The 26790-nt window shown below is 36.8% G+C and overlaps 1 protein-coding gene across 1 annotated transcript in view; it reads left to right on the top strand.

The window, feature by feature from the left end:
* The window catches only part of ACAP2 (ArfGAP with coiled-coil, ankyrin repeat and PH domains 2), a 161100-nt gene that overhangs the window by 40147 nt on the left and 94163 nt on the right, over nucleotides 1-26790 (top strand). Inside the window, exon 2 of the mRNA XM_007465849.1 lies at nucleotides 24428-24485. The gene's annotated coding sequence lies outside the window, so the exon portion shown is untranslated. The remainder of the gene's footprint in view (nucleotides 1-24427; nucleotides 24486-26790) is intronic.

Raw genomic sequence — 26790 nt, 5'->3', positions numbered from 1 at the left:
TTTCTTAATTGCCCATGAAGTTGAGCATCTTTTCGTGTTAATTGTCCACTCATGATTCCTCTTCTACAAATTGCCTATTCGTATTTTCCCCCTACTTTCTATTGGCCAGTTTGTCCTTTTCTTTCTGATTTGTGGAATGATTGTGGTTTCTCTTCACTTTTTAATGTTGTTTATTTTTTCACCCTAAAACTTCACCTTCTGTGATTTCAGACTTTTAAAATTTACTGCTTCATTTACTGCTTATTTTGAATATATACGTATCTTATTTTTTAAAAGAAAGTTATTTTTATCTTTTATACATAGAGAATTTATCAAATCAATGGTATTGAATAATTATACATTTGAAAATATTTTACAGTTATAAACTGATGATACAGACATATGCAAATGTATTTTTTTTTAATAGACTTTATATTTTAGAGCAGTTTTAGGTTCACAGCAAACTTGAGCAGAAGGTAAAGAGAATTCCCATGTCCCTTCGTCCCCACATACTTACAGCCTCCCCCCACTATCTACATCAGGCACCAGGGTACCTTTGTCACAATCAAGAAACCTACATCGACGCATCATTATCACCCAAACCCTGTAGTTTACATTAGGGTTCGCTGGTAGTGTTGTACATCCTGTGGGTTTTGACACGTGAATAAAGACATGCACTCACCATTGTAGTGACATACAGAATAGTTTTACTGCCCTAAGTATCCTTTGTGCTCTGCTGATTCATCCCTCCATCCCCTTGACCCTTGTCAACCACTGATCTTTTTAATGTCTCCATAGTTTTGCCTTTTCCAGAGTATCATATAGTTGAAATCATACCGTATGTAGCCTTTTCACATTGGCTTCTTTCACTTAGTAATATGCATTTAAGTTTCTCCATGTCTTTTCATGGCTTGATAGCTCATTCCTTTTTTTTTAAGCACTGAACAGTATTCCACTATCTGGAGGTACTACAGGTTATTTATCCATTCACCTACTGAAGGACTTCTTGGTTGCTTCCGAGTTTTGGCAATCGTGAATAAAGCTGCTGTATAGATGTATGTGCAGGTCTTTGTGTGGGCAAAAGGTTTCCACTCATTTGGGTAAATACCAGGGAGCACAATTGCTGGATTGTATGGTATGTATTATAAGAGTATGTTTAGTTTTATTAGAAACCCCGAAACTGTCTTCCAAAGTGGCTGTGCTATTTGCATTCCCAGGAGCAATGAATGAGAGTTCCTGTTGCTTCACCTTCTTACCAGCATTTGGTGGTGTCAGTATTCTGGAGTTTGGCCATTCTAATAGGTGTGTAGTGGTATTTTGTTGTTTTTTAAAATTAATTAATTAATAGAGGTATAATTGACTTACAATATTATATGTTTCAGGTGCAGAGCATAGTGATTCAGGATTTTTAAAGGTTATAGTCTATTTATAGTTATTATAAAATATTAGCTATATTCCCTGTGCTGTACAGTATATCCTTATAGCTTATTTATTTTACACGTAGTAGTTTGTATCTCTTAATCCCCTACCCCCCCATTGTTTTTTTAATTTGTATTTCTCTGATCACTTATGATGTGGTGCATCTTTTCATATGTTTATATGCCACCTGTATATCTTATTTAGTGAGGTGTCCAGATCTTGGGCCTATTTTTTTAATTGGGTTGCTTGCTTATTGTTGAGTTTTAAGAGTTCTTTGTATATTTTGAATAGCAGTCTTTTATCAGATATGTATTTTGCAAATATTTTCTCCCAGCCTGTGATCTGTCATTTTATTCACTTAAGCAATATTTAATTTTAAATAAACATCAGGCACTTTTGTTTGTGGACTATAATTTTTTAATTAATTGATTAGTGTCCTAAGATAAGAAATCTTGGTTGTGATGTAACCCACCAAATAAAATAAGGCAGAATCAATAAAATTTTAAATCAATAAATACTTCCAACTAAAACTAGTTACAAAAAGAACAAGGTTGAGTGCTTTAAGGTCTAAATTTATGTAGAACTCCCCTCTATGGAATATAATAAAAATCACATTTATTCAACTATTTTCTTCACTACTTATATTGTTGAAACAATTTCTTTCCATTCCTTAGTATATTTCAGCCATGAATATTTTTTCTTAAATATTTAAAATTGAATCCCCTTCCATCACTCTGTATCCTCTTATCCTGCCTCTCTAAAAAGTGCTTTTGTACTACATGATACAATATGTGTACATATTTGTTGATAGTCTTAACACCACTTAGATTTCTTTATTGATGGTCATAACCTGTTCCATGAGAACAGAGATTTATTTTATTTTTTACTGTATCCTAAGTCCCTTGTGTAGTGTCTGGCATCCAATAAATACTAAAGACATATTTGTTGAATGAATGAAAAACTTACTTATATTTTAGTGTGCAAAGATTAAAAAAATTACTGCTGATTTCAGAGTCAGTTGTTATGGCCTTAATTTGTTATTATCCCCAAGATTGATTTTACAAAGACTTCTCACACCTCAAAAGGGCTTAAATCTCTGCTTAGTACTACTACTCAGAATTTCAGCTTTCATATTCTGAGCAACAAGTTATGCTACCTTAATCGAGTATGCTAATTCTTATTTTTAAGCCAACTATAGATTTTTGAGTGGTTGGTCAGTGGGTCTGTGTAGTATGTGATGTAATCCTTTACCATCATCAAGACCCAGCTTTAAAACAAATTTTGCCATCCAATATGAGTTTAAAAGCAACATAATTATGTTAATTATCTGTAAATTTCTTGATCGTTTGACCTAGAAATTTGAAATTGGTTAGTACTAGGAATATGGCAGTCACAGGCAAAAGACTACAGGTTAGAGATTATCAAGGAAAGAATTAAGTAAAATGCATATGTCTTTTGATGTGAAGAAATTCTTTTATTTTCCAATTTTTTATGGTGGTAAAATACATATAACATAAAATGTACTATCTTAACCATTTTTAAGTGTACATGTCAGTGGTATTAAGTACATTTATATTATTGTGCGACTATTATCACTATTCATCTCCAGAACTCTTTTCACCTCCCAAAAATGAGACTCTGTACCCATTATATAATAACTCCCCATTTCCTCCTACCCTTAGTCCCTGGAAACCACCATTTTACTGTCTGTCTCTATGATTCTGACTAAGAATCTCATGTAAGTGGAATCATAACGATATTTATCTTTTTGTGACTAGCTTATTTCACTTAGCATAATGTCCCCAGGTTTCATCCATGTTGTAGCATAGGTCAGAATTTCCTTCCTTTTCAAAGCTGGATAATATTCTATTGTATGTACATACCACATTTTGCTTATCCATTCATTTGTTGATGGACACTGCAGTATTTTCTCCTAGTCTTTATCCAGATGATGGATGCTACCTTAACATTTGACATGAAGGGAATGACTTTCTCCTTCAGGGGAGCCCTTGTCCCTTTTAGGAGTGTGGTTCTATTCCTGTAGGTTTAAATAATATATCTTCATCAGAACATAACAAAGCCACATATCCATACAATAAATACAACTTTAGTGTTGTTTCCCTAAGAAACACACTTTTTACTTTTCTTCAGCATTGTTGGAAACAGTAATAATAGGTTTTTTTTTAACATCTTTATTGGAGTATAATTGCTTTACAATGTTGTGTTAGTTTCTGTTGTATAACAAAGTGAATCCCCTATACGTATACATATATCCCCATATCCCCTCCCTCTTGTGTCTCCCTCCCACCCTCCCTATCCCACCCCTCTAGGTGGTCACAAAGCACCAAGCTGATCTCCCTGTGCTATGTGGCTGCTTCCCACTAGCTACCTCTTTTACATTTTGTAGTGTATATATGTCCATGCCACTCCCTCACTTCGTCCCAGCTTACCCTATCCCCTCCCCGTGTCCTCAGGTCCATTGTCTACGTCTGTGTGTTTATTCCTGTCCTGCCCCTAGGTTCTTCAGAACCATTTTTTTTTCTTTTAGATTCCATATATATGTGTTAGCATACGGTATTTGTTTTTCTGACTTCACTCTGTATGACAGACTCTAGGTCCATCCACCTCACTACAAATAACTCAACTTTGTTTCTTTTTATGGCTGAGTAATATTCCATTGTATATATGTGCCACATCTTCTTTATCCACTCATCTGTTGATGGACACTTAGGTTGCTTCCATGTCCTGGCTATTGTAAATAGTGCTGCAGTGAACATTGTGGTACATGACTCTTCTTGAATTATGTTTTTCTCAGGGTATATGCCCAGTAGTGGGACTGCTGGGTGGTATGGTGGTTCTATTTTTAGTTTTTTAAGGAACCTCCATACTGTTCTCCATAGTGGCTGTATCAATTTACATTCCCACCAACAGTGCAAGAGGGTTCCCTTTTCTCCACACCCTCTCCAGCATTTATTGTTTGTAGATTTTTTGATGATGGCCATTCTGAGCAGTGGGAGGTGATACCATATTGTGGTTTTGATTTGCATTTCTCTAATGATTAGTGATGTTGAGCATTCTTTCATGTGTTTGTTGGCAATCTTATCTTCTTTGGGGAAACAGTAATAATAGTTTAAGGTAGTCAGTAGAATGTTAAAGCCAAGGGTGATTTCTATTCCCAATGCACTAATGTACCTATGATTTCTTTTTATTTTAAAATATTATGTGTTTTACAAGAAAAAGTTTATGTGTTACAATATATTTTTATTTTTGCCCTTGAAGGTAGTGACTTCCTGTGGCTGACTGCATCAGAGTCACCTGGGAGCTTATTAAAATTACACATACCTCAACTGTGCAGGTTAAGGTTATGTCAGAGTGAGTGAGATAGAGATCTAGGAGTCTGTATTTTGACATGCTTGTTACTTGGTCAGAGATAAGTGTGATTCCCATTATTCCAGGCGACTTTCTTAACTGGCATCTTTATATTTCTAGCTTTTAGTGTATGTCATATACACATGTATCCCACTCCTTATGGCATAAATGAAGACAAATTCAAAATAGACTTGTCAGCAGTTATTTTGAGACTCCAGTGGAATTCCTTTACAAGACAAGTTGTTAGACACAGATTTAGATAGACTACAGGTCATAACCATAGAACAAGTAAGATTTATGTCAAGCCATTAAGTCTGTAAACATTTAAGTAGTAGTTTGTATTTCTTTCCCCTTGAATTGTGTTAAACACGAAATGCACTGAACTTGTATGGTGTCTTAGTTTATACTTACTTGGAAGTGTCACATTAGCAGTTTTATAAAAGTATGTGCATTTTTAGTTCTCTGAGTTAAGTCGTTTGATGTCTTAGAGCGACTAGTTTCCTGTTATTTAGTTGGTAATATTAGGTATCACCAGGAATGTGCAACGAAGATGCAATAGATCAACCAAGTGTTTAATAAGCATCCATTGTATCTGTAGCCATTATAAATCAGTGGATTAGGTAGAGCTAGTGGTGAACTACAGAATATGAATAAATGCTCAGCTTAAATACACATATTACCCAAAACTGTACAGTCTCTTACTTAAGTTGCACCATCTCCTTTAGAGTATAGGATTGTTAAACAGGAGGATGAGGACTTGCTGATAGAAGATAAAATCTGAGGTATAAAGATTCCTGGCTCTTCAGCAATATAGTTAATATGACTGCATTTAAGACTGCTGTTGCTAGATTATTTAAACAAAGATAACCTAGACTTCCAGTTTTGTTTACTCCAGAAAGACAAGATTAGCTAGTTTGTGGGACAGATTTATAACCCATCCCTAAGCAGTTATTGAAATTAATTTAAAATTATTGATCTTGTGGGTATGCATAGCTTTTAATTTCGAGAATTTATTAGCAAAGGGTAACAGTGTAGTTATACAAAAAGAACCGTAGAATTGGAATGCAAAATATCCCAACTTTATAGAAAGAAAAGAAAGTACAGATCTTGATCCATAACTTGTCTCATGGAGAGTTAGAGCTTGGTTAGCAGTCCTTGTATTTGTAGGAGTTAGATTGTGTTTAATATTATGAGTGGCAATAGAACTTTTGCCCTGGATTTCCTGAGAAAGAATAAGAAGGTTTCTTTTTCATATAATTAATTAGCTTTAGCTTCTAGGAAGAGATTGAGGATGGAGAAGAGTAGAGGGGAACCTAGCTACTTGTCTTCCTTGTTTATTGTTAATATGCATTTTCAGAGTTTCTAGTTGGGAAATTTTTTTTTCTTATTTTAGTTTCAGGTGCGTTATATTCCTAGAAAATTTCCAAACGTCTGTTTTAAAATATTAAAGTAATTCCTTCTGTAGGAGTACACCCTTGGTTCATCAAAATCCCAGACTAGAGGTGTTTTTCAACATAAAAAAATTGTTTTTCAACCATTTTGACTTGTCATAAAATTGGTGTTTATTCTCAGCCCTTATCTTATTTGATCTATCAGTGGCTTTTGACAGAGTTGGTCACTCCTTCCTCCTTGATATGCTTTTTTCAGTTCCCTTTTACACCACACTCTCTCGGGTTTCCTCTTATCTCATTAGTTGCTTCTTCTCAGTTTCTTTTGCTAGTTCCCCTTGTTTTTCCTGATCTTTGATATCAGAGTGCCCCAGACCTCAGTCCTCAATTCTCTTTTCTATCTTCACTTTTTTTGATAATGTCCAGTGGCATGGCTGTAAATGCTATCGATATGCCCATGATTCCTAAACTTGTACCCCCAGCTCAGACCTCTAAAATCCAGACTCTTATATCCATCCACCTATTTGATGTCACTGCTTATATATCTAATAAATATTTCAAAGTCAAGTCCCAAACTGAACTCCAGATCTTTTCTACCCAAACCAGTTCTGCCCATAGTCTTCTCCATCTCATGCAACTCTATCCTTTTGGCTGCTCTAGCCAAAAACTTTTAATCCATCTTTGATTATACATCTATCTGCTCACTGGCATACCTGTGCATATATATGCTCATACTTCACATCCAGTCCATGAGGAAATCCTCTTTAGTTTAAGCTACTTTCCAAATCCTCTATTACTCTACATTCTAGAGTATTATATTGTGAAAAAAATTCCCATTTCTCTCAACTTTAAAAGAAATTATAGGTATTGTAATGGTTCAGTAAAGGTGTATAGGCTCCTCCTTTTATGTGGAAAGAACTGTCTTTTTCATTGTTTCATTGTAAATCTGATTTTGAGGTTTATGGAATTGTTTGTGTTCTTTTTTTTTGTTTCTTCTAAAGACTTTTAAAATAACACCTGTATGAGGCTGGAGAGGTTATGGCAGATTGGAGTAACTAAAGTCTGGAATTGTAAGTGTAATTGGAAAAGGAATTGGAAAGTTACACATAAATACATGTACACTGCAATGCATGTATAACCATCATAAGTGGCCCTGGGCCCCAGCTTACATAATTGTTTTAAATGCTGCATCTTGCCATCTGTCCAGTAAGCAGGTGTTTTACTTGTTAACTAACTGAACTAGGGATATATAGCTAAAGGAATCATAGTTTTTGCTCAAGGCGTCTCAGTTTGGACATCTAGACCAATAGTTGAGTTATTTTGAGTGGCAGGTGCTCTATTTGAAGTGAACATAGGGTGCTTTGTGGAGGAGGTGGTGGTGGTGGTGAGGTGCTCATTCCACTGAGGAGTAGAAGGAGCTTCAGTGTCACAAGTTTACTATCCAAAGATGGTTTATAGTGTGAACATTGTCTTCAAAACCCTGAGCCTACTTATTACGCTCTTAAATTTGTATTCTTCTGCATCCTGTTTACAGATCTTGTAAAATTGCAGCATTTTAATGGAGCTAAAATACTATGTGAAGTGCTTTTCTAAACACAGCTGCTCTTTCTTTTTTTTAAATAAATATATTTATTTATTTTTTTTTAATTTATGGCTGCGTTGGGTCTTCGTCGCTGTGTGTGGGCTTTCATTTTAGTTGCAGAGAGCGGGGGCTACTCTTCGTTGCGGTGCACAGGCCTCTCATTAAGGTGGTCTCTCTTGTTGCGGAGCACGGGCTCTAGAGCGCAGGCTCAGTAGTTGTAGCACATGGGCTCAGTTGCTCCGTGGCATGTGGAATCTTCCCGGACCAGGGCTCAAACCCGTGCCCCCTGCATTGGCAGGCGGATTCTTAACCACTGTGCCACCAGGGAAGCCCCTGCTCTGCTTTCATTAAACAGTTCTGACATTCAGCAATTTGCTAAGGTTTCTTCCAATTTGATTCTGTGATTCTGGGGTTGCTGCTCATTTCCTCTTAATATTTTTTCTATTTATTATTTCATATTACTGTTTTATATTCATCTCTGAATACAATACATGCTATACCATGCACAAAGGTGCCATGCAAATTGTAAAACACAGAGAAGAGGTAATGCAAAATTATTTTAATTATGTATTAAAGTGGATTTTTGTTGTTGTTGTTACTGGAGGAGTCTGGGAAAGTTATAGATGTGATTTGTCTATCAGTCTCTGATATGTTATGGAGAGAACCCCGAAAGGCCCAGTATGTAGTTACCTTACCTACCTGCTCTGATTTGCAGAGGGTAACCTGTGTCTTTAGTACCATTTCTGTTTCCTAAAAAGGGTAATGGGGGAACAGCCATGAAAGGGAACTTGGCAGGTCTCTGATTATAATTTTTGGCAGTGGTATCCGGGCCTGGCCCTAGATGTCCCTACCATCTTGCTTCTTTCTCTCATTGTGAATCTGATGATAGTCCCATCTTATTTGAAAGCCTTGGTCATCCTGACAGTAATATCAGTCTCAGTGTCCTTTTCTCATAGAAATCTTCTCTCCTTTGTTATGAACCATGAAGTTTACAGAGCTTCTCTCTGTATCGCCTGTGACACTCCACTAATAGAATAAGCATTGAGGTTTAACTGCTTTGGTTGAACATATGCTCTTAATCCTCTAAACAGTAATGGTAGCTACTTTATTTTCCTGTTATGGCAATGCCTACTACAGTGATTAGAATTCTTGGGACTGGACTGCCTTTATAGAAAGTTAACTTTAAAAATATATATATATATTTTTTTATGTAGACCTGCCTGAGTTTGTTGTGATTTCAAGAAAGAAATACTTTCTTTAGCTTTTATTTTTCTGGGCCCAGTTGAAGGCAATAATCTATAGTCTGTAAGTTTGTAGTTTTTTTCCCTTAATCCTCTTTTTTTTTTTTCTCATGAAAGTGATCTTACCCTTCTTTAGATGACTAGTGCTTTCATTCTAGTTTTACATCCTCTACTGTGAAAACTGGAAGGGACTGTTAACCAGTCATATGTCACTTATTGATTCCAACATAATAGACGGGCCATCCCTTCTTCCACTACCTTCTTTTATGGCACAGTAGAATGAAGTTAACTCCTACTGCAATTAGGAGTAGCATATGCACCTGCTTGGATATGCTAACTCCCTGGACAAGAAATTCAGCCTGTTAGAGGAGGATGAAATGGCTTTCTATTGACTTTTTGTGAGAAAAAATATAAAATAATTTCCTATCTGATCAAAATAAAACATTACTAGTATTTCCTTAGACTAGTTTCCTGTAAATAGTGAATATTTGCCACTGCCCATGATAAAAAAAAATAACTTTGTGTATAATTCCTATCTGCTATGCAAAGCAAATTCTGGAAGTGACTATTGAAGTTATATCCCTGTTGAGACAGTCTGGAACTCTAGGAACAGAAGATCCTGTACTTCTCCACTTCTCCCACTCGCTATTCTCTATGTAGGATGATCTGGATAATATTTTAAGAGTGTTCCCTTTTTTTTAATGATGAGCTTTGACTGATATGGTTCTTGAAGCCTGAGTAATGACTTGGGAGTGTGGTATTCATTCACTTAGACCTAGTACTTATATCTGGGTCTTGGACTGTGGTTTGGTTGCCTTTTCAATTACGCTCTTCTCTGGCTTCAATGGTTTTACTTTGGATACTGTGTATTGACAAGGGAGAACTTGAGAAGAGAGGAGGTACGTGTTCCTTTAACTACCTTTTAAAAAATGTTCTTTTTTTCTCTGAGAAATGGCAGAATAATGTTTACAATCTTTAAAAATGAAATATAATGGAACTCACTCAGAAAAATACATGTGTGAACAGAAGATAACGTTATTTCCCCAAAATGTTGAGCTGAATAAAAAACTTAAAAAAAAAACAACCCAATATTTTCATCTATGTTCATTATCTTTTTTTTTTTAATCTTTATTGGAGTATAATTGCTTTACAGTGGTGTGTTAGTTTCTGCTTTATAACAGAGTGAATCAGTTATACATAAACATATGTTCCCATATCTCTTGCCTCTTGCGTCTCCCTCCCTCCCACCCTCCCTATCCCACCCCTCTAGGTGGTCACAAAGCACTGAGCTGATCTCCCTGTGCTATGCGGCTGCTTCCCACTAGCTATCTATTTTACGTTTGGTAGTATATATATGTCCATGCCACTCTCTCGCTTTGTCAAAGCTTACTCTTCCCCCTCCCCATATCCTCAAGTCCATTCTCTAGTAGGTCTGTGTCTTTATTCCGGTCTTACCCCTAGGCTCTTCATGACACATTTTTTTTTCTTAGATTCCATATATATGTGTTAGCATACGGTATTTGTCTTTCTCTTTCTTACTTACTTCACTCTGTATGACAGACCGTAGGTCTATCCATCTGATTTACAAATAGCTCAATTTCGTTTCTTTTTATGGCTGAGTAATATTCCATTGTATATATGTGCCACATCTTCTCTATCCATTCATCCGATGATGTAAACTTAGGTTGTTTCCATCTCTGGGCTATTGTAAATAGAGCTGCAGTGAACATTTTGGTACATGACTCTTTTTGAATTATGGTTTTCTCAGGATATATGCCCAGTAGTGGGATTGCTGGGTCATATGGTAGTTCTATTTGGAGTTTTTTAAGGAACCTTCATACTGTTCTCCATATTGGCTGTACCAATTCACATTCCCACCAGCAGTACAAGAGTGTTCCCTTTTCTCCACACCCTCTCCAGCATTTATTGTTTCTACATTTTTTGATGATGGCCATTCTGACTGGTGTGAGATGATATCTCATTGTAGTTTTGATTTGGATTTCTCTAATGATTAATGATGTTGGGCATTCTTTCATGTGTTTGTTGGCAGTCTGTATATCTTCTTTGGAGAAATGTCTATTTAGGTCTTGTGCCCATTTTTGGATTGGGTTGTTTGTTTTTTTGTTATTGAGCTGCATGAGCTGCTTATAAATTTTGGAGATTAATCCTTTGTCAGTTGCTTCATGTGCAAATATTTTCTCCCATTCTGAGGGTTGTCTTTTTGTCTTGTTTATGGTTTCCTTTGCTGTGCAAAAGCTTTGAAGTTTCATTAGGTCCCATTTGTTTATTTTTGCTTTTCTTTCCATTTCTCTAGGAGGTGGGTCAAAAAGGATCTTGCTGTGATTTATGTCATAGAGTGTTCTGCCTATGTTTTCCTCCAAGAGTTTGATAGTTTCTGGCCTTACATTTAGGTCTTTAATTCATTTTGCGTTTATTTTTGTGTATGGTGTTAGGGAGTGTCTAATCTCATACTTTTACATGTACCTGCCCAGTTTTCCCAGCACCACTTATTGAAGAGGCTGTCCTTTCTCCACTGTACATTCCTGCCTCCTTTATCAAAGATAAGGTGACCATATATGCGTGGGTGTATCTCTGGGCTTTCTATCCTGTTCCATTGATGTATTTTTCTGTTTTTGTGCCAGTACCATGCTGTCTTGATTACTGCAGCTTTGTAGTATAGTCTGAAGTCAGGGAGCCTGATTCCTCCAGCTCCGTTTTTCATTCTCAAGATTACTTTGGCTATTCGGAGTCTTTTGTGTTTCCATACAAATTGTGAAATGCCAGTGGTAGTTTGATAGGGATTGCATTGAATCTGTAGATTGCTTTGGGTAGTAGAGTCATTTTCACAATGTTGATTCTTCCAACCAGAAACATGGTATATCTCCATCTATTTGTATCATCTTTAATTTCTTTCATCAGTGTCTTATATTCTGCATACAGGTCTTTTGTCTCCTTAGGTAGGTTTATTCCTAGATATTTTATTCTTTTTGTTGCAGTGGTAAATGGGAGTGTTTGCTTGATTTCACTTTCAGATTTTTCATCATTAGTGTATAGGAATGCCAGAGATTTCTGTGCATTAATTTTGTATCCTGCTACTTTACCACATTCATTGATTAGCTCGAGTAGTTTTCTGGTAGCATCTTTAGGATTCTCTATGTATAGTATCATGTCATCTGCAAACAGTGACAGCTTTACTTCCTCTTTTCCGATTTGGATTCCTTTTATTTCTTTTTCTTCTCTGATTGCCGTGCCTAGAACTTCCAAAACTATGTTGAATAAGAGTGGTGAGAGTGGGCAACCTTATCTTGTTCCTGATCTTAGTGGAAATGGTTTCAGTTTTTCACCATTGAGGATGATGTTGGCTGTAGGTTTGTCATATAGGGCCTTTATTATGTTGAGGAAAGTTCCCTCTGTGCCTACTTTCTCCAGGGTTTTTATCATAAATGGGTGTTGAATTTTGTTGAAAGCTTTCTCTGCATCTATTGAGATGATCATATGGTTTTTCTCCTTCAATTTGTTAATATGGTGTATCACGTTGATTGATTTGCGTATACTGAAGAATCCTTGCCCCTGGAATAAACCCCACTTGATCATGGTGTATGATCCTTTTAATGTGCTGTTGGATTCTGTTTGCTAGTATTTTGTTGAGGATTTTTGCATCTATGTTCATCAGTGATATTGGCCTGTAGTTTTCTTTCTTTGTGACATCCTTGTCTGGTTTTGGTATCAAGGTGATGGTGGCCTCGTAGAATGAGTTTGGGAGTGTTCCTCCCTCTGCTATATTTTGGAAGAGTTTGAGAAGGATAGGTGTTAGCTCTTCTCTAAATGTTTGATAGAATTCGCCTGTGAAGCCATCTGGTCCTGGGCTTTTGTTTGTTGGAAGATTTTTAATCACAGTTTCAATTTCAGTACTTGTGATTGGTCTGTTCGTATTTTCTGTTTCTTCCTGATTCAGTCTTGGCAGGTAGTGCATTTCTAAGAATTTATCCATTTCTTCCAGGTTGTCCATTTTATTGGCTTAGAGTTGCTTATAGTAATCTCTCATGATCTTTTGTATTTCTGCAGTGTCAGTTGTTACTTCTCCTTTTTCATTTCTAATTCTATTGATTTCAGTCTTCCCCCTTTTTTTCTTGATGAGTCTGACTAATGGTTTATCCATTTTGTTTATCTTCTCAAAGCACCAGCTTTTAGTGTTGTTGATCTTTGCTATTGTTTCCTTCATTTCTTTTTCATTTATTTCTAATCTGATTTTTATGATTTCTTTCCTTCTGCTAACTTCGGGGTTTTTTTTGTTCTTCTTTCTCTAATTGTTTTAGGTGCAAGTTTAGGTTGTTTATTTGAAATGTTTCCTGTTTCTTAAGGAAGGATTGTATTGCTATAAACTTCCCTCATAGAACTGCTTTTGCTGCATCCCATAGGTTTTGGGTCGTCGTATCTTCCATTGTCATTTGTTTCTAGGTATTTTTTGATTTCCTCTTTGATTTCTTCAGTGATCACTTCGTTATTAAGTAGTGTATTGTTTAGCCTCCATGTGTTTGTATTTTTTACAGATCTTTTCCTGTAATTGATATCTAGTCTCATAGCGTTGTGGTCGGAAAAGATACTTGATACAATTTCAATATTCTTAAATTTACCAAGGCTTGAATTGTGACCCAAGATATGATCTATCCTGGAGAATGTTCCATGAGCACTTGAGAAAAATGTGTATTCTGTTGTTTTTGGATGGAATGTCCTATAAATATCAATTAAGTCCATCCTGTTTAATGTATCATTTAAAGCTTGTGTTTCCTTATTTATTTTCATTTTAGATGATCTCTCCATTGGTGAAAGTGTGGTGTTAAAGTCCCCTACTATCAATGTGTTAGTGTTGATTTCCCATTTTATAGCTGTTAGTATTTGCCTTATGCATTGAGGTGCTCTTGTGTTGGGTGCATAAATATTTACAATTGTTATATCTTCTTGGATTGATCCCTTGATCATTATGTAGTGTCCTTCTTTGTCTCTTCTAATAGTCTTTATTTTAAAATCTATTTTGTCTGATATGAGAATTGCTACTCCAGCTTTCTTTTGGTTTCCATTTGCATGGAATATCTTTTTCCATTCCCTCACTTTCAGTCTGTATGTGTCCCTAGGTCTGAAGTGGGTCTCTTGTAGACAGCATATATATGGGTCTTGTTTTTGTATCCATTCAGCCAATCTGTGTCTTTTGGTGGGAGCATTTAGTCCATTTACAGTTAAGGTAATTATTGATATGTATGTTCCTATTCCCATTTTCTTAATTGTTTTGGGTTCGTTATTGTAGGTCTTTTCCTTCTCTTGTGTTTCTTGCCTAGAGAAGTTCCTTTAGCATTTGTTGTAAAGCTGGTTTGGTGGTGCTGAACTCTCTCAGCTTTTGCTTGTCTGTAAAGGTTTTAATTTCTCCATCAAATGTGAATGAGATCCTTGCTGGGTAGAGTAATCTTGGTTGCAGGTTCTTCTCCTTCATCACTTTAAATATGTCCTGCTGGGCTTCCCTGGTGGTGCAGTGGTTGGGAGTCCGCCTGCTGATGCAGGGGACGCGGGCTTGTGCCCCGATCCGGGAGGATCCCACGTGCCACAGAGCGGCTGGGCCCGTGGGCCATGGCTACTGGGCCTGCGTGTCCGGAGCCTGTGCTCCGCAGTGGGAAAGGCCACGGCAGTGAGAAGCCCGCGTACCACACACACACACACAAAATGTCCTGCCAGTCCCTTCTGGCTTGCAGAGTTTATGCTGAAAGATCAGCTGTTAACCTTATGGGGATTCCCTTGTGTGTTATTTGTTGTTTTTTCCTTGCTGCTTTTAATATGTTTTCTTTGTATTTAATTTTTGATAGTTTGATTAATATGTGTCTTGGCGTATTTCTCCTTGGGTTTATCTTGTATGGGACTCTCTGTGCTTCCTGGACTTAACTATTTCCTTTCCCATATTAGGGAAGTTTTCAACTATAATCTCTTCAAATATTTTCTCAGTCCCTTTCTTTTTCTCTTCTTCTGGAAACCCTGTAATTCAAATGTTAGTGCATTTAATGTTATCCCAGAGGTCTCTGAGACTGTCCTCAGTTCTTTTCATTCTTTTTTCTTTATTCTGCTCTGCAGTAGTTATTTCCACTATTTTATCTTCCAGGTCACTTATCCGTTCTTATGCCTCAGTTATCTGCTATTGATCCCATCTAGAGTATTTTTAATTTCATTTATTGTGTTGTTCATCATTGCTTGTTTCATCTTTAGTTCTTCTAGGTCCTTGTTAAATGTTCCTTGCAATTTGTCTATTCTATTTCCAAGATTTTGGATCATCTTTACTCTCATCATTCTGAATTCTTTTACAGGTAGACTGCCTATTTCCTCTTCATTTGTTAGGTCTGGTATGTTTTTATCTTGCTCCTTCATCTGCTGTGTGTTTTTCTGTCTTCTCATTTTGCTTATCTTACTGTGTTTGGGGTCTCCTTTTTACAGGCTGCAGGTTCGTAGTTTTCGTTGTTTTTGGTGTCTGTCCCCAGTGGCTAAATTTGGTTCAGTGGGTTGTGTAGGCTTTCTGGTGGAGGGGACTAGTGCCTGTGTTCTGGTGGATGAGGCTGGATCTTGTCTTTCTGGTGGGCAGGTCCACGTCTGGTGGTTTGTTTTGGGGTGTCTGTGGACTTCTGATGATTTTAGGCAGCCTCTCTTCTAATGGGTTGGGTTGTGTTCCTGTCTTACTAGTTGTTTGGCATAGGGTGTCCAGCACTGTAGCTTGCTGGTCGTTGAGTGAAGCTGGGTGCTGGTGTTGAGATGGAGATCTCTGGGAGATTTTCGCCATTTGATATTATGTGGAGCTGGGAGGTCTCTCGTGGACCAGTGTCCTGAAGTTGGCTCTCCCACCTCAGAGGCACAGCACTGAATCTTGACTGCAGCACCAAGAGCCTTTCATCCACATGGCTCAGAATAAAAGGGAGAAAAAGTAGAAAGAAAGAAAGAAAAAGAAAGAAAGAAAGAAAGAAAAAGAAAGAAAGGAAGGAAGGAAGAAAAAGAAAGAAAGAAGGGAGGGAGGAAGGAAGGAGGGAAGGAAGGAAAGAAAGAAGGAAAGATAAAGTAAGATAATTTAAAAGTTATAATAAAAAATAATTATTAAGAAAAAAAAATTAAAAAAAAAAAAAACGGACGGATAGAACCCTAGGACAAATGGTGGAAGCAAAGCTATAGAGAGAAAATCTCACACAGAAGCATACACATACACACTCACAAAAAGAGGAAAAGGGGAAAAAAATCATAAATCTTGCTCTCAAAGTCCACCTCCTGAATTTGGGATGATTTGTTGTCTATTTATGTATTCCACAGATGCAGGGTACATCAGGTTGATTGTGGAGCTTTAATCCGGTGCTTCTGAGGCTGCTGGGAGTGATTTCTCTTTCTCTTCTTTGTTCTCATAGCTCCTGGGGCTCAGCTTTGGATTTGGACCCACCTCTGTGTATAGGTCGCTGGAGGGCGTCTGTTCTTCGATCAGATAGGACGGAGTTAAAGGAGCTGCTGCTTCTGGGACTGTGGCTCACTCAGGCCGGGAGGGGGAGGGAGGGGCGCGGATGCAGGACGGGCCTGCGGCGGCAGAGGCCGGCGTGACATTGCAGCAGCCTGAGGTGCGCCGTGCGTTCTCCCGGGAAAGTTGTCCCTGGATCCCGGGACCCTGGCAGTGGCGGGCTGCACAGGCTCCCCGGAAGCGGGGGGGGGATAGTGACCTGTGCTTGCACACAGGCTTCTTGGTGGGGGCAGCAGCAGCCTTAGCGTCTCATGCCCGTCTCTGGGGTCCGCGCTTTTAGCCGCGGCTCGCGCCCATCTCTGGAGCTCTTTTAAGCAGCGCTCTTAATCCCCTCTCCTCACGTACCAGGAAACAAAGAGAGAAGAAAAAGTCTCTTGCATCTTTGGCAGGTCCAGACTTTTTCCCGGGACTCCCTTCGGGCTAGCCGTGGTGCACTAACCCCCTGCAGGCTGTGTTCACGCCGCCAACCCCGGCACTCCGACCTGAAGCCCAAGCCTCAACTCCCAGCCCCGCCCGCCCCGGCAGGTGAGCAGACAAGCCTCTCGGGCTGGTGAGTGCCGGTCGGCCCTGATCCTCTGTGCGGGAATCTCTCCGCTTTGCCCTCCGCACCCCTGTTGCTGTGCTCTCCTCTGCGGCTCCGAAGTTTTCCCCCTCCGCCACCCGCAGTCTCCGCCCACGAAGGGTCTTCCTAGTGTGTGGAAACCTTTCCTCCTTCACAGCTCCCTCACACTGGTGCAGGTTCCGTCCCTATCCTTTTGTCTCTGTTTATTCTTTTTTCTTTTGCCCTACCCAGGTACGTGGGGGGTTTCTTGCCTTTTGGGAGGTCTGAGGTCTTCTGCCAGCGTTCAGTAGGTGTTCTGTAGGAGTTGTTCCACGTGTAGATGTATTTCTGGTGTATCTGTGGGGAGGAAGGTGATCTCCGAGTCTTACTCTTCCGCCATGTTTCCCTCGTCCTCCATTATCTTTTAAGAAGCATATAGAGGAGGCATTTGAAAGGGATGAGTGAAACAATATAAATTTTGGTGAGGGTTTTCATGGCTTATATGTTTTTTCCTTTTATTCTCTAACTCTGTTGAAAGCGTGAGTGAGGGCCTGGAGGAAACCTTGCTTGGGAGAAGATAATCAAATCCAGGTTCTTGCTTTCCTTTGAATGCTTATTCCAGAGTAATAGAATGTTATTATCTGGAAGTGATATTAAAGATGATTCAGTCCATTCGTCACTTTTTATGGATGAGAGAATTGAGGTCTGGAGAGATTCCGAGGTCTTTCCAGGGACTCATATTAGTTGGTAGAGGGTTAGACTAAAATTTTGTTTTCCATTTCCAGTCTGTTTTTCCACAATTCTTTTTTCCGTTACAGGACTGAATTTCTCATGGATCTTGCCAGTTTTGCTTAGTTGACCAATGAGCAAATAGGAGCAGTTAACAACATTTCTAGAATACTATGTTGCATATAAATGTTTCTAGCAACATTTCTAGCATATACTTTTAAAAAGAGAATGTCCTTTTAATTTCACTGAGACTTGCTAGAAATAAAGGCAGAGACTTTTTTAAAAGGTGGCTTATTATTATTATGTAATTTTATTGAAGTATAGTTGATTTACAATGTTGTGTTTAATTTCTGCTGTACAGCAAAGTGACTCAGTTATATATATTCTTTTTCCTATTCTTTTCCATTATGGTTTATCACAGGATATTGAATGTAGTTCCCTGTGCTATACAGGAAGCCCTTGTTGTTTATTAAAAGGTGGCTTACTATTATTGTCTAATAAATATATATTCAGGGCCTTAACTCCCCCTGGTACTGATTGCAGTGTTGGTTCTCCTCTATTTGTAGGCTCTTAGAGGAGTCAGATAGAACCAACCTTGATAACCATAGAAAACCTAGAGGATTTTTAAGTAAATTTTATTATATTCTCCTGTGGCTAGATTGAAGTTATGAAGAAGTTAGGAGAAGACTCCAGTGTGTATTTGACATGTAATTTTTGTAAGAGGGCAAAAGTATTGAAGTATTTTAAAGCAGTTTGGACTTGCTGTTTTATCTGCTGATCAAAGGCCTGTTGTAAATTTTTTGTTCCTTTTTAAACCATTTCAAATTCTTGTTGGAAGTATGTGATAACTTAATCTTATCACTGCTTTCTTCCCTTTTGGCCCCATGAAATGAAAATGAAAAGAAGTTGTGTATTTTCTTTAACACTATAGATGATTATAGCTAACATTTGTTGATTACTTACTGAGTGTCAGGTACTGTGCTAAGGTTTTTATATGTATTTAAAAATTCTCATACGTCTCTATGGGAGATACAGTTATTATTACCTGTATTTTATAGATGAAATTGAAACACGAAGAACTTGTTCAACATTACATAGGTAGTAAGAAGTAAAATATGTATTCAAACCTAGACAGTTTTTTAAAAATTCCATTCCATTCCCTCTCAACATTAAAAGGTATTACAGAGACCCAATTATAAAGGGCTCAGAGCTTATTGAACAAAATAAGGGGAGGCCATTCACATTACAAGATGATCTAATGAAGGATTTCTTTTAAAAAGTAAGTTTCCAGGGTGTGTCATGTGTTCTCTGGTCAAAAACCCAGAGAGACCCATCTCATTTTATGGGGAGTTTGGTCATCTAGTTTTGCCATCTGTTGAGTTACAGGGCTACCCTTGGATCAGTGAGCTATCCCTGATCCTGCCATTGTCCTATCTTTGCAAAGAACAGCCCAGCATTGCCCACGGTGGATAAAGCTGTTGAGTTGAAAGAGTTGGTTGGGGATGGTAGGTCATGATGGACATATAGGCGACTCCTCTGAGTATCTAAATGATTATTCAATTTATGTGCAGCCTTTAGGAGTATATCTATTATATAAAACAAGGACCATAGATGTTAGTTTCAAAATCATTATAGTTTGAGTATTTATTTGATCTCTTTCATAATTCTTTGGGAGGTAGTTATGACAGAGCCTCAATCTTTAATGCTTTGAGGATATTTATGTGCTTAATAAGTGATCTTGAGTATCCTGTAGTTGTGTTTTAGATTGCATCATCATGTGACCTAGTCTTATATTATCAATTCCATTTTAAGCATATTGTCAAAGCTGAAGTGGAAAGTTTTTTTTTAAAGGATCTCAAATGGATGGGTAGAATAATTCTTTATCATACCTCCTGTTTCTTTCAAATAATTTTCTTTTATAAAGAAAGTGTAATGCTCGTGTTATACATAGTATTTAGTTATTCTTATGGATAAACTTGTAAAAGCAGTGGTTTAAAAAGTTTATTGTAAATCAGCTATACTTCAATAAAAAAATAAAACAAAAACAAAAAAAATGTTTATTTCTACACCAGGGTTGTGCAGTTATCTGGGTGGGGAGAGTTCTTTGTTTGTGCTTTTCATAGAGCTTTATTTAATTCACAGCCCAAAGCGATCACCATGTGATTAGAAATGTTTCAGTGTTAGTATTTGCTGCTAGATTTTTTCCTATTCTAGTTTTATGTTTTTATTTTTAGTTAACTCTTTTGTGAGTTGATCTGTGATGCATGAATAGATAAAAGAATGAAGTTGTTATTATTAAAAATAAAGTGACCCTAAGAAAAAGGTCCTACTGTCTAGCACAGGGAACTATATTCAATATCCTGTGATAAACCATAATGGAAAAGAAAAGGAAAAAGAATATATATGTAACTGAATCACTTTGCTATACAGCAGAAATTAACACAGCATTGTAAGTCAACTATACTTTAATAATATTTAAAAAAATAAAGTGACTTTTTCCCTGAAATCTGGGCTTATTCAATTTCTTAGGGTACAGCCAACCAGACCTGAGTCCTAAAAATTATTTTCTTGTATGTAGCTCATGTATGAAAAAGCGTTTTCATCCATGTTCTTGTATTTGATATTCATAGTAAGGAGTCAGTAAACTTTTTCCATAAAGGACCAGATAATAGTAAATATTTTAAGCTTTGTAGGCCATACAGTCTCTCTTCCAACTACTCAACTCTGCCACTAGGGCATGCGAGCTGACATAGGCAATGTGTAAATGGATGAGCTTGACCGTGTTTCCATAAAACTTTATTTATGGACACTGGAATTTGAATTTAACATGGTTTTCATGGGTCATTAAGTATTATTTTTCTGTTTTTTTTTTTCAGCCATTTAAAAATGCAAGAACCATTTTTAGCTCATGGGCTATGTGAAAGCAAGTTACAGGCCAGATTGCTTGACAGGCTGTCATTTGCTGACCCCTGCTTATAATAATCCTGTGAGACTTAGCTGACTGCTTTCTGGTTTTTTGCCCTTTATTTTACCATCTTTTAACATTATTTTATATTATTCTTATTTTACTACTTAATCGTGTTTTCTTTCATTGTTAATGTGTGTGTAACTTTTAAAATTTAATAATTTTAATTACATTTTAAGCTGTGGAGTGTAGGGTCTATAATATTGTCCTCTTTAGTGCCTTGCACATTTATAAAAATTATATGCTCAATAAATACATATTTTTAAATAAATATATTTTTTTAATTTTTGGCTGCATTCGGTTTTTGTTGCTGCGCGTGGTCTTTTCTCTAGTTGTGGTGAGTGAGGGCAACTCTTCGTTGTGGTGCGCAGGCTTCTCACTGGTGGAGCACGGGCTCTAGGCGTGCAGGCCTAGTTGTGGCTCACGGGCTCTAGAGCGCAGGCTCAGTAGTTTTGGCACACGGGCTTAGTTGCTCCGTGGCATGTGGGATCTTCCTGGACCAGGGCTCAAACCTGTGTCCCCTGCATTGGCAGGTGGATTCTTAACCACTGTGCCACCAGGGAAGCCCATATGCTCAATAAATATTTGAGAGAGTTGGAAAGGGGTAATATCTGTCTTTCACTATTTGAAGGATTGTTGTGTAGATTGTTTTACTTATTGATTTATGTATTCAAAATGTGTTCCAGAATGGTTGTCTTGCATAATGAGTAGAAGCAGTAGGGAGGCAGAACTCACCTCAGAATGCAGGGACGAGAAAGGAGAGAAAGAAACTCCTATTGATTGTGTTCTTTGTGTTGTAGTACATATATACTGTGGTCAGTGACATGTACAGTCCCTCATTTAACCTTTACAACTCTTAAATAGGTATTTGTTTACTCAGTTTACAGATGAAAAAACTTAGATAAAATACGTTAGCCTTAGATAAGTGAGTGGTGAGACAGAATTTGAACTGAGACCATGTTCTGTCCATATACTTTTCTTTTTATACCAAGGAATATTCAACAATTAACCAGGCTGCTTTAGACACTAGCTACTTACTTATTGCTACAAGTTTTCACACATATCTTAGATGACCAAGGACAGAGATTTTTTTTAGAGAAGGTGAAATGTTGAATTGAAGAACCTCTGTGATAAATTTTCAGATTCTCAATATGTGATTACAGTGAGCTTTATTTTGAAATGATAGGCAAAACACATTTTACCTGTTAATTTTATACACAAACTCTTACCTCTCTCTTTTTAAAAAATATTTATTTATTTATTTGGCTGCGTCAGGTCTTTGTTGCGGTGTGCAGGCAGGCTCTAGAGTGTGCGGGCTCAGTAGTTGAGGCACGTGGGCTCTAGAGTGCATGGGCTTAGATGCCCCACAACATGTGGGATCTTAGCTCCTCTACCAGGGATTGAACCTGCGTCCCCTGTTTTAGAAGGTGGATTCTTAACCACTAAACCACCAGGGAAGTCCCTCTTACCTCTCTTTAAAGAAAGGTGTTTAAAAGTGTTTCACAAATAAATTCGTAGTATTGCACAGTGAAATAAGATTGAGGAATGTACATGAGGTTTCTATTAAACTATATGTTTAGTAGACACCAATGATTAAATCAAACCTTAAGCTGATCGTTTCAACTAATTTTCTTGAACTTGAAGATTGAGTCAAGCTAAATTAAATGAAGGTTAAAAGTATAAATGGAGAGGTTTTAAATGGTTATAAATGGAGAGGGAATTCCCTGGTGGTCCAGTGGTTAGGACTCCATGCTTCCACTGCTGGGGGCCTGGGTTCGAACCCTGGTCAGGGAACTAAGATCCCGCAAGACGTGCAGCACGGCCAACAACAAAAAAAGTATAAATGGAGAAAGTTTCTGAAATTGTGGAGTTTCTTTCTTGACTCGGCAAACATTTTGAGTCTCTGTACTGCTACCAGGAGCTCGTACTAGTGAGAGAAGTGGACAGGGATAGAGCTTCCAAGAGGACCCACTTCCTAGGAAGGTGATGTCTGAACTTATTTCTTTTCCCCCTTTATTAGCTTTAAAAATTACTTAAAAACACTTAGTCATTGAAAATATTAAAACAATCTAGAAGTGTAAATCCTTATTTTCACTTTCTGTCCTCTGATCCCCATTCTTTAAAGTTATAGTTAGCAGATTGGTAAATATGCTTCCAGATTTTTTCTTATGCATATACGAATAGGCTCCCCACTCCACCCCCCCCCAAAAAAAAACTGGGCTCACACTATATGTAATTTTGTAACTTGCTTTTCCTCCCTTGTGATGGTCTGTAATGTATATGTTTCCATCTCAGTAGAGACAGATTAATCTCATTTAAAAACCTGCTGCTTCACATAATAGGATGGAGTACCATCATTTATTTACATTATTTCTCATTGCTGGACATGTAGGTTTTAAACCTATTTACAAAAAATAGATATCCTTGTACTAATATATTTGTTTTCTTTTGTGAATTAAGTTTTAAGTGATGAGTAACAGAGGCAGGTTAAGAGAATGAGGATTAATGTGAAGGGGAAATGTTTTCTAGGCTAAGGGAACAATGTGTACTTTGAAAACACTGCTGAAGAAAATGACAAACTTACTTAGGGGAGAAGCATTTCTCTTTCTGTGCTGTGGAAGTATAGCACCTCTTGTTTTCTTAACTGTGCTAGAGTATCTCATTTTATGGAATCGGCATTTCTTTACTGAATAATTTATGGTTACATAATTTTCTCATTTTGGAGATTAAAAATGTTTTTCAATAAATGTCACCAGGTAGAGAAGTAGAACCACAAGCTGATAAAAGTGGTATTCAAGAGGTCACACAGAGGTTACGTGGGTAGTTTTGGGAATAGAGCTTATATCTTAGCTATTTTTCTCTTCTTAACAGTGTCTAATTGAGAATTCTTGCCCAGAGTTCAAAATAGCTTTTTGGGTGGCTAGTCCCCCACTGTTACCCAATTGAAACAAATTTCGGTTGATTCAAAAAACAGGTATTGCAAAGTTGCTAGTTTATCAAGTAGTTATCTTAAAATGGATAGATAGATGGCTTAAAGTAGATGAATAACATTTTTTACTCTTAAGTATAAAATATTGTTATCCTTAAAAAGTTTTAGTTGCTGCTGTTTTGTTCCAAATTTCCAATTTTGGAATGTTGCCCTATAGGGCATATCAAGTACTACTTAGTGTTAGAATTTTATCATTCCCCTGATAAGGAAGAGAATCTGCTGATTTCTTTAAAAATACATAGGAAACAAAACGCGGTCTTAAACAAGGGTCATAATATCTTTCTGAACTGTTTCTAAAAGTAAAAGCCTTTATTTTTGGTTGCCAAGGATGCTTTGCTGTTTGGTTACATGTGCTTTGTTGAATAGAAATATGAGTCTTTGTAAGGCTCAACTTTCAAAATTTCTTACTTGTTTTTAAAAATATATGCTTAATAGTTCTAATTAGTGTTATTAATTTGAATAACATGAATGTGTTGAGTAAATTAGCCTAATGTGTTCTCTCATTACCTTAAACAATAATTGTATTATGTGTTGTAATACATGGTTATGAAGTATTCATACTTTGTCCTAAGGGAGTTATTACTTTATGTGAAGTGTAATTTTTTAGCATTCCTATCTATTTTTTTACTTGGAATTATTTTTCAAGAGTAAAGTATATGTTTAAACACAAAGTAACTTACTTTATGTTTAATTTTTCTAGGGCTGCTTTGGAAGAAGTAGAAGGAGATGTGGCAGAATTGGAACTGAAACTTGATAAGGTAAATTTTACTTTAACTTTTTAAAACATTAATTCTTGTTTTGCATAATGATTTGTTCCTGTAACACTAGATGGTTCAAGTGACTTCTTTTATCTCGGTGAGGGTAAATGCTAATATTATCCCAATATTATGATGAAGTTGAGGCTAGAGACATTAAGTAGTTTGTTGAAAATTTAATCTAAGTGCCAGAGCAAGAATCTGAACCATGTCTCACTAGACATCTTTTATATTGTTGGATGATTGTTTTCTTCTCCATCAAAAAGATTGCAGTCTTTTTTGATGCTTAATGGATATCATATGTAACCTAACCACTCTTGTTTATACATTTGGGTGTGGCCATGTTCAAATATAAAATTTTAAATACTCCTTCCATTTTTTAAAGCTAATGCCAGAAATGCTGAATATGTATTTAATAATTAATATTAAATGGCCATATTCTATGCAAGGGTAAATGTACATTGATTCCTATCTTCTGTATTAATTATTGATACTTTTTTTTTTTGGCCTCTACCCAAGAAATGTTATCTGCTGTATAACAGTGAAATATGAGAATGAGTAAGACATGGCTTCTGATCTTAAGTAACTGTTGTTCATTGTTAAAATTTTTGGAGATAAATGTGTATATTTGAATACCTTTTCTGAAAATAATTTCCTATTTATGTAATTATTATTATAAGTGGAATTGTTATATAAAGCAGTGCTTCTCAAACCTTACTGTGCATAGGAATATGTGGGGCTCTGGTGAAAATATGGATCTAGATTCAGTAAGTCTTGGTATCTGAGAGTCTGTGTTTCTAACCAGATTTTAGGTGATACCAATGCTGTTGTTCCATAGACTGCATTTTGAATAACAAGGATATGATATATTAACTAGACTGATGGTTTTCAAATGTTTTGAAATCATGAAATATATGTATATAATGTAAATAGTATAGAAACTATATAAAGCAGTAGTTATTAGTTATATATATAAAACAAAATAATTTTAGAAAATGTTTAGTAGTAAGTTATTTTTGTGCAGTACTCTGTAGTTTTCAAAGCACTTTGATATACAGTATGTTTTTGGATTTTTACAATAATCCTGTGAGGTGGGTAGGACAAATGGATTATTTCCATTTTATAGATGAGGGTCCCACAGCCCAGAAAGTGAAGAGGACTTGCTTCAAATCACAGAGTTAGAAAAGGCAGAACCAGGGTTAGAATCCATCTGTTTTATTCTTAGTTCAGTGCTCTTCTTGTGCACCACTGTACTCCTGGATCCATGTTGAGGGAGCACATGCCACTTGGAAATTTTCTGAGGAACACTAGCAAGCTTCCAGGCAAGTGTTTTTAAAAACTAATGTTAGAATTTTTTGTAAGGATATTATTTTCAAGAACTTTATTTTCTATTTAAAATTATATATATGGGATCATTGTTGTTGTTGTTATTATTATTATTTTCCCCTGAGGTATTACATTTATTTTTAAGGACTCTGTGAAACAAAGTTTTTAAACCCTTAAGGTAGGCAGCAGAAGATGTAGTTTTGATTTTCTGGTAGGTTTATAAGAGAGTATATAGAAGGAGAAGGCTTTTCAAAGAATCACAGAGTAGTACAATCAGGATATCTATTCTCTTTGGGCAGAACTGCATCTAAATCAAACAAAACACTTCTGTCGGGGGGACCTCAAAATTTAAAGTACCTAAACAGAATCCTCTTACAGTATTTTTGTTAATGATTTGCTTTTATTAGCAGCGATCTTCCCCCCCACCCACCACTTTATATCATTTGGTTGCAGTTGAGAGACTGGTAGAATCTTAAAACCAAAGGATTCAAATCTAAACCAAGTTGTCACAGTATTGGCATTCAGTACTAAGAACCCTAAATCCTTTCTAGCGTCCATATTACCCAAAGGGCTACTCAGGGCATCATGGAAGCTTTGGCATCTTTTAAAATATCATCTTCCACCCAAATAGAATTTCCATAGTTACTTTTATATTTTTCTAGTTTAAGATCTTGATCCCTTATACAATGTCCCTTTCCCAAATTCTTAAGCTGTTACTGATCATTTTTACTTTAGAATTATGAGGAGTTACAATTAAAGAAGAGAGCCTGTGAGGAGCAAGAAATGGTTGTTATTGAAGGAGGTGGCATTGAAGGACTTGTGGAGGGGAGGGGTTGCCTAAAACTAGTTTACTGATTTCATAACTTTGTGCAAGACCAGTTGTACCTGTAATATTGCAAATCATGGCAGCAACAGGTTTAACTAGCTTGATGACCTAGCTTATATTTATTTTGCTTATAATGTATGCCACCAGTAGTTACAC

This window comes from Lipotes vexillifer, unplaced genomic scaffold (assembly GCF_000442215.2).
Source record: "Lipotes vexillifer unplaced genomic scaffold, Lipotes_vexillifer_v1.1 scaffold853, whole genome shotgun sequence".
In the NCBI taxonomy this organism is placed as follows: domain Eukaryota; kingdom Metazoa; phylum Chordata; class Mammalia; order Artiodactyla; family Lipotidae; genus Lipotes; species Lipotes vexillifer.
Note: the sequence above shows the minus strand (reverse complement) of the source record. Positions and strands in the feature narration are given on the sequence as shown.